Below are 6,641 nucleotides of genomic sequence, written 5' to 3' on the forward strand. Positions count from 1 at the left end.
GCATTTATGGAAAGCAAACTAGGGTGACAAATTTTGTTATTAAATAAACGTTGGAAAATCCTTTAGATTTAGTACATAGTGATCTATATGGACCTATGCCACATAAGTCTCTAGGAGGGGCACTATATTTCTTATAGATGAATCTACTAGAAAGGTGTGGGTCTACCTCTTGAAGAGGAAAGACAAAGGTATTGCTACATTCCATAAATTTCTTGCTATGGTAGAAAACTAGTCAGGCAAAAGGCTTAAGGCTTTGCATATTGACAATGGAGGCAATATACTTCCTCGAAGTTCAAGAATTTCTATAGCAAACATGCTACTAGAAGAGATCTTAGTACTCTCCTTACACACCTGCTTATAATGGTGTTGTTGGGGAGAGGGTATTATGACAACAATTCATATCATAAATCAATCCCCTAGTATGCCATTGAATTATAATATTTTGTAGTACTTGTGGACAAGTAAGAAGCCAGATTACGGACAGATTATGTGTATTTGGGTGTGAAGTCTTCTCACGTGTTCCAAAGGATTTACACAGAATGTTGGTCCCCAAATCACATAAATGCATCTTCATTGGAAATGGTGTAGATGAAGAGATGGGATCTTGTCTTTGGCACCCAAAATCTGACAAAGTTATTCATAGCTTACAAGTTGTTTTCAATGAGTCTAAGATGCATAAAAAGCTAATGAAAGAGGTTGAGCATTGTAGAGTTACATTCGATGATGTAATCATACTCGATATAAAACACCTCAATCTACTAGTGATATACCTACCACTAGTAGTGCTATGAAGAGAGCAGAATCTAGCATTTAGGTGCTGAGGAGATCTAATCATATATCTCATGCCCGAAAGTGGTTTCAACTAGAGTTATACTATTGGGTAGTCATTGATTACAGAGAACCCACTTGTTATGAAGCCATTGAGATGGAAGATAGCGCAAATTATGCAAAGAGCAACATAGTATGCACTTTGACCCAAACACAATGCAAATGTTTCAAGCATTTGCAATATATATTCAACAACAACATGCCACTCAAAGAAGGGAGATTTTGGTAACCAAATCCATTCAAGCAATCACATGAACAAGCTAGACCAATTTGAGGGCAAGGACGTAACCAAATACCTACGTGAGTATGTGAAGGAGATGGAGCTTCATTGTGTCACAAAACGTGAGATGATTCAAAGCTTTGAGCTAGTTGTAGCGCTAGAGATTAGGGAACATATGAGGGTAATCAAAGATGGGCATGTGAGAGATTGGAAGAAACTCAAACGTGAGATGATTCAAAGCTTTGAGCTAGTTGTAGCGCTAGAGATTAGGGAACATATGAGGGTAATCAAAGATGGGCATGTGAGAGATTGGAAGAAACTCAAACTAGCTCTAAAGGAAGAATATTTCATGGAAGACTGTGAGAAAGTGACCAAAAGACATTCCTAGAGTGGGTAGCCAAGCTAAAGGAAGGGTCCTCAATAACATAGCTACTTAGAAAATTTGAGCAATGCTATGCACAACTCACAACAAGGACCAAAAAATCCACAGTAGATGCGGAGAAAACAGATCTTTTCTTACAAGCTATAGGTAAAGAGAGTTTTAAGAGAAGTTGGAGCTACTCCTAGAGGACAAAGATGTAGACCAAGGATTGAAGACTGCTGATCGAAGTTGAAGGTGTTGTCTCACTGCTTGCAAAACATCAAAGAAGAAGAGACAAGATGGTAGTCAACACTTGATGTCCTTCCTCTTCAACTTCTAAGAAGATAGTAAACCCTACCTTTTTGGCTCCTGCATTTAATGAATCAGTCCTAGATGAGCTTGTGAAGGATATGCAGGACTTGAAGGTAAAAATTGCAAAGCTTGAAGAAAAAGGCCAACCATCCAGGCCAATTCCTAGACAAAGACAACAATCAAAGGAAGGGTTTATCCATAGATGTATTTGGTGTGATAGCACATAGCATGCACGAAGAGATTGTGATAATTTTAGTGATGCTTTGAGAAAAGATGTTGCCTTTTTTAAAGATGGTAAAATACACCTAAGGGAGACAAGTCAACCTTTGAGAGCTAACTTTGGGAAAGGGAAAATGTAATCCTTAGTTAAAGATATGACAACTAACCATTCCACCTCTCCAATTGAGGGAGCTACTTATGGAGTGAAGATTGAGTATCTTAGCGAGGAAGACATGAGTGATCACCATGGGAAACTTTGGCCAGATGTGATGAAAGTAGTTAAGAAAGGAAAGCTAACAAAAGAGATTCTATATGAAATAGGTGATTGCATACATCTAGAGACATGGTGGAGTGATCTACTGGATTCTATATATATGCATGCCTACATTATGAATTGCCAAAACCATGAAGCCATTGTGGAAAAAGAAAGGCATAAGCATGAAAATGGTGATGAAGGGCCATCAAAAAGGCCTATAAGGAGTGGTGCAACACCTCCTCGAGCACCCCCAACACAAAAGGCACCTTCACCAGAAGTGGCAATGAAGGAGTCTACAACAACATGAAAGAAGAAGGAGCCAATGAAAGGTAAACCAAAGGCTCCAACTTACAAACTACAATCTAACATTGAGCTTGCTACAGTTCTAAAAGTTCTAGATGAGAGGATTTTGAATAGCAAAGTTGAATTCACTTTGGGAAAAGTCCTTGGCATAGCGAAGTGAGAGTTTCATGAAGAGATCATCGAACATAATCAAGAGAGAGAAGCAAACACTTGGAGAGGCTATTTGTCCACAACTTTAAAGTGACACCGCAAAGACACATGACATATAGATGCAAGGTAAGGAGGGTGATGGTGGCATGGTATCATGCTACCAAGATTCTGGGAAGGTAAGACAGGTGCAGTTTATTGATAATGAGAAAGAAGACCAAAACATTTCTAGGATTCACTCGTCTAGATGTCATTGGGCATGAGCTACCATAGAGACACTAGTCAAGGTAGTTGATCTTTAAGAACCATTTGTTGCCTTGATTTCCCATGGGTCTGAAATAAATCTAATGTCAAAAAGTCTCTACAACAAATGCAAATGTCCAAGTGTAAAGGTGACAATAGGTGATGTAAAAGTGGAGCAAAATTTCTTCATACATGACACATCTTCATATCATCTTATCCTTGGTCAACCCTACATTGTGGAAATTTGAATGGAAATAAAGATAATGGAATGAGGGTTTAGCCTATGCTAGGATATAAAGCAAAGACAACAAGCATGCAGTTCAATTTTTCACGGTTTGTGTGAACCATGAAATAAATTGTGACAACCTCAGGGAGCATCCTCTACCATAAATGAGCAAAGAGTTTTATGATCATATAAGCAAGATGATGGATTTTGGTTGAGTACCATTGTGAAGCAGGATTGCAATGGTACAGAAAGAAAAAGGTTTTTGCTTGATCCAAAAATGGGTGAAATTTTTTCTACAAGCTCCTTGGTAACAAGGAATGGATTAATAGGTTTTATAAAGCTTGAATATTTGAATAAGTTTGAAAGAAAATATGTGCATAATATGCAAATAGGCTTGAAAGAGAGTGGGCTGTTAGAGCTTAGTGAAAATGTATTAGGTTGGTGTGAGCAATGCCTTCTTTCAGTGGTTGGGCTATTAGAGCCTAATGAAAATGTATTAGGTTGGTGTCACAATGCCTTTCATTGATGACTTGCCTATCAAAGGATGTGAAGAAGGAAAGAAAGATGAAGCTTTGGACTTCAAGGGGTGCCACAAGCTTGTGGCAAATCACATAAATGATTGTGATAAAATTTTGACTAGGTTGGAGGAAGTAAATCTTATCTTATCAAGGAGAAAATCTATGTTTGGTGTCAATGAAGTCCTCATTGTGGGGCACATGTGCATGCCATATGGTAGAAAACCTTGTCCAAAAAAGGTAGATGCCATCCAAATAATGAAAGAAACATGCACTAGCATCACTAAGGTTAGAAGGTTTCTAGGTGCATGTGTCTTTTATGTTATTTGGATTCCACACTATGCACATGTAGTTGATCTTCTTTACCAACTACTTAGAAAGTTTAAGTGGGGAGATGCACATACAAAATCCATGCAAAAGCTTAAGGAGTTGCTCCAATGAACACCAACCTTAAGAAATGTAAACTATGAGTGTGGAAGGCCTGCCATCATTGTGACAGTAGACACTAGTCCTATAGGTATTGGATGGCAATAGGTCAAGATGATGAATAGGGACACATGTATGTAGTAAGATTTGGAGAAAAGATACTAAGTGTTTGCCAAAGGAATTATCTGCTATAGATAAAGAGAGAATTATGGGGAATGGTTATAGCCTTGAATAATGAAAATGAGTACCTAATTGGTGCATGTGTACTTGTGAAAACAGATTGTCTACCACTTCTTGGGATGATTACAAGTCAACACTAGATTTTGCTATGTTACGATCGATTGCCTATAAAGTCCTTAAACCCATAGTTTAAACATATTGCAGGTAAAGATAATAAAGTGGCAGATATGTTATCAAGGACAAGGTATGAAGATGAATCATAAATGATTAATGAACTAGGAACAAGTTTCTACTCCATCTCTCATGTCAAAAAAAACTATGTCTGCATGTCTAATTCACTTGAGTTGTTCCTGAAAGAGCTTTATGAGGGTGATTGGCTTCTTATTGGAAGCTATTTGAGTACTCTAACAAAACTGGAGGGCTGCTCTGAGAAAGAGTTCAAGAGGATACATATGAAAGCATATGGGTACTTTTTGAGGGATGGTTACTTTTGGAAGCATCCTATAAACAAAAGGGTACTACACCACAAAGGATTATATGCAACAAGGAGATTTGAGTGAAGCTCATGTAAGAGTTTCATGATAGTCTATGGGCTAGGCACAGGGGTGTGTGGGCAACCTTTTCAAAGTTGTAAGAAAAATAATGGTGGAAGGGTATGTATAAAGATGTATCTCAATTTGTAGAGTCATGTGTAACTTGTCAAATGTACTCAAATGTACGACACCTTGATGGGTTGCACCCTACATATCCACTAGTCATGCACTACAAATGGGTTGTGGATCTATTCACAATGCCCTTAGGACTCTAGCCGATGAAATACTTAGTTCTTGCATGAGAGGACTTGACCAACCAGGTTGAAGGGCAAGCCTTGAGGACAAAAACCATAGAAGCTATTTGCAAATTCCTCTTTGATGATGTAATTTGCCATTATAATTGTGTAAGAAAAATCACTGGAGACAGAGGTGAGTTAGATGTTGACGAAGCAAGAAAGTTCTTTTCCAAGTTAGAAATTAAGCTATCCCTTACTACAGCTTACAACCTTGAAGGCAATGGAAAGAGCAAAAGAGGGCATCCTCCAATCATCAAAGCTTTGGCCAAGGGTTTTGAAGGAAAATTTGGTGAATAGCCAAAATTACTATCTTATGCTTTATGGACTAATCGTACAAAACATAGCTTAGTAAAACTGGCTATATGCCTACAGAGCTCATGGTCAAAACCCAGTGATGCCAATAGAAGAAACAATTCCCACATGGAATGTACTACCTTGGCAGGATGGGCATAGTAGGGAAGATCTCCTTGCATTACTCATAAGGAAACTAGAAAGAAGACTTGAAGGTGTTGAAGCTACAAAAGATCGATTGAAAAATGCGAGGATAAAGAACAAGGACTACTTCGACAAGTGACATCGACTCATGAGCAAAGAAATTGAGGAAGGTGATTGGGTTTTGGTTTATGATAGTAGCCTTGATAACTAGCACACAACCATGCTCAAATTCTCCAAAAGATGGTTTGGACTATATGTTGTAAAGGATGACAATGCAACCTATAGCTTATGTGAACTAGATGAGGCCAAAGTAAAAGTTTTCATTGCAGGTAAAAGGATCAAATTGTTTACATAAAGAAAAGATAGTGGTTTACAAGACAAGCAAGAGGTAGAGGATGAAGATCAAAGTAGATATCAAGATTTGGAGTCTCTCAATGAAAATAACAGCATGAAGCATCTACAAGGGAATTGAGCCTGCAAAGATCAAATGTGGCACATACCAGAGGATGTGCAAGTTTAGAGAGGATGGATGTCATGCTATGGCATGTACACAATAGGAATGGGCACTATGAGATTTATTTTGTGTCATTCTGAAGCATAAGTATACTTCACATAATATACATATGCATAAGAAGCCTTCTACCTCACTTTATTACTTATCTCAACAACGATAATATATGTTTATATTGCCACTAGAAAGTACTACAGGAAAAATATCAATGGTTGTGTCTCTTAAATGTGGAAAAAAAAGAACTGGTATTTTTTTATACTATCTCATTATTATTTAGAAGCATAGATAGACCCTATAACTAGTAATATATTCAATAAAAATGAATAAATCCAAGTCAAGTTCACTTTACCTCAAGTGAAAGCATCTTGCATTATAGGCCTCATGCCAGGTACCTAGGTGGCCCAATCGCACTTGAGTATTTTCACTCATATCTTCTCATTTCAAAAACAAAAAGCCAAGTTGGTTTTTTTCTCCTTTCCACCCTTTTTTAATGTTGAATTCTTATCAATAATGCACACCCTCCTTGGATACATACAAGAGGGAGGGCCTACTTGAAGACTCTCTTTTAAAAAGCAAATGGAAACCATCCAAACCGCAAACTCTGAGGTATGGGCATGGAAGAGAAAATGC

The 6,641-nt window shown here is 37.8% G+C and overlaps 2 pseudogenes; both read left to right on the forward strand.

Annotated features, from left to right (window-relative positions):
• The first annotated feature begins 1,079 nt into the window (after window positions 1–1,079).
• On the forward strand, window positions 1,080–2,503 carry LOC147886816 (uncharacterized; annotated as a pseudogene).
• A 2,544-nt stretch (window positions 2,504–5,047) lies between these two features.
• Window positions 5,048–5,855, forward strand: LOC147886817 (uncharacterized; annotated as a pseudogene).
• Window positions 5,856–6,641: the final 786 nt, after the last annotated feature.

Source organism: Dipteris shenzhenensis, chromosome 24 (assembly GCF_047967505.1).
Source record: "Dipteris shenzhenensis isolate YYH24624 ecotype China chromosome 24, Dip_SZ_1.0, whole genome shotgun sequence".
Taxonomy (NCBI): Eukaryota; Viridiplantae; Streptophyta; class Polypodiopsida; order Gleicheniales; family Dipteridaceae; genus Dipteris; species Dipteris shenzhenensis.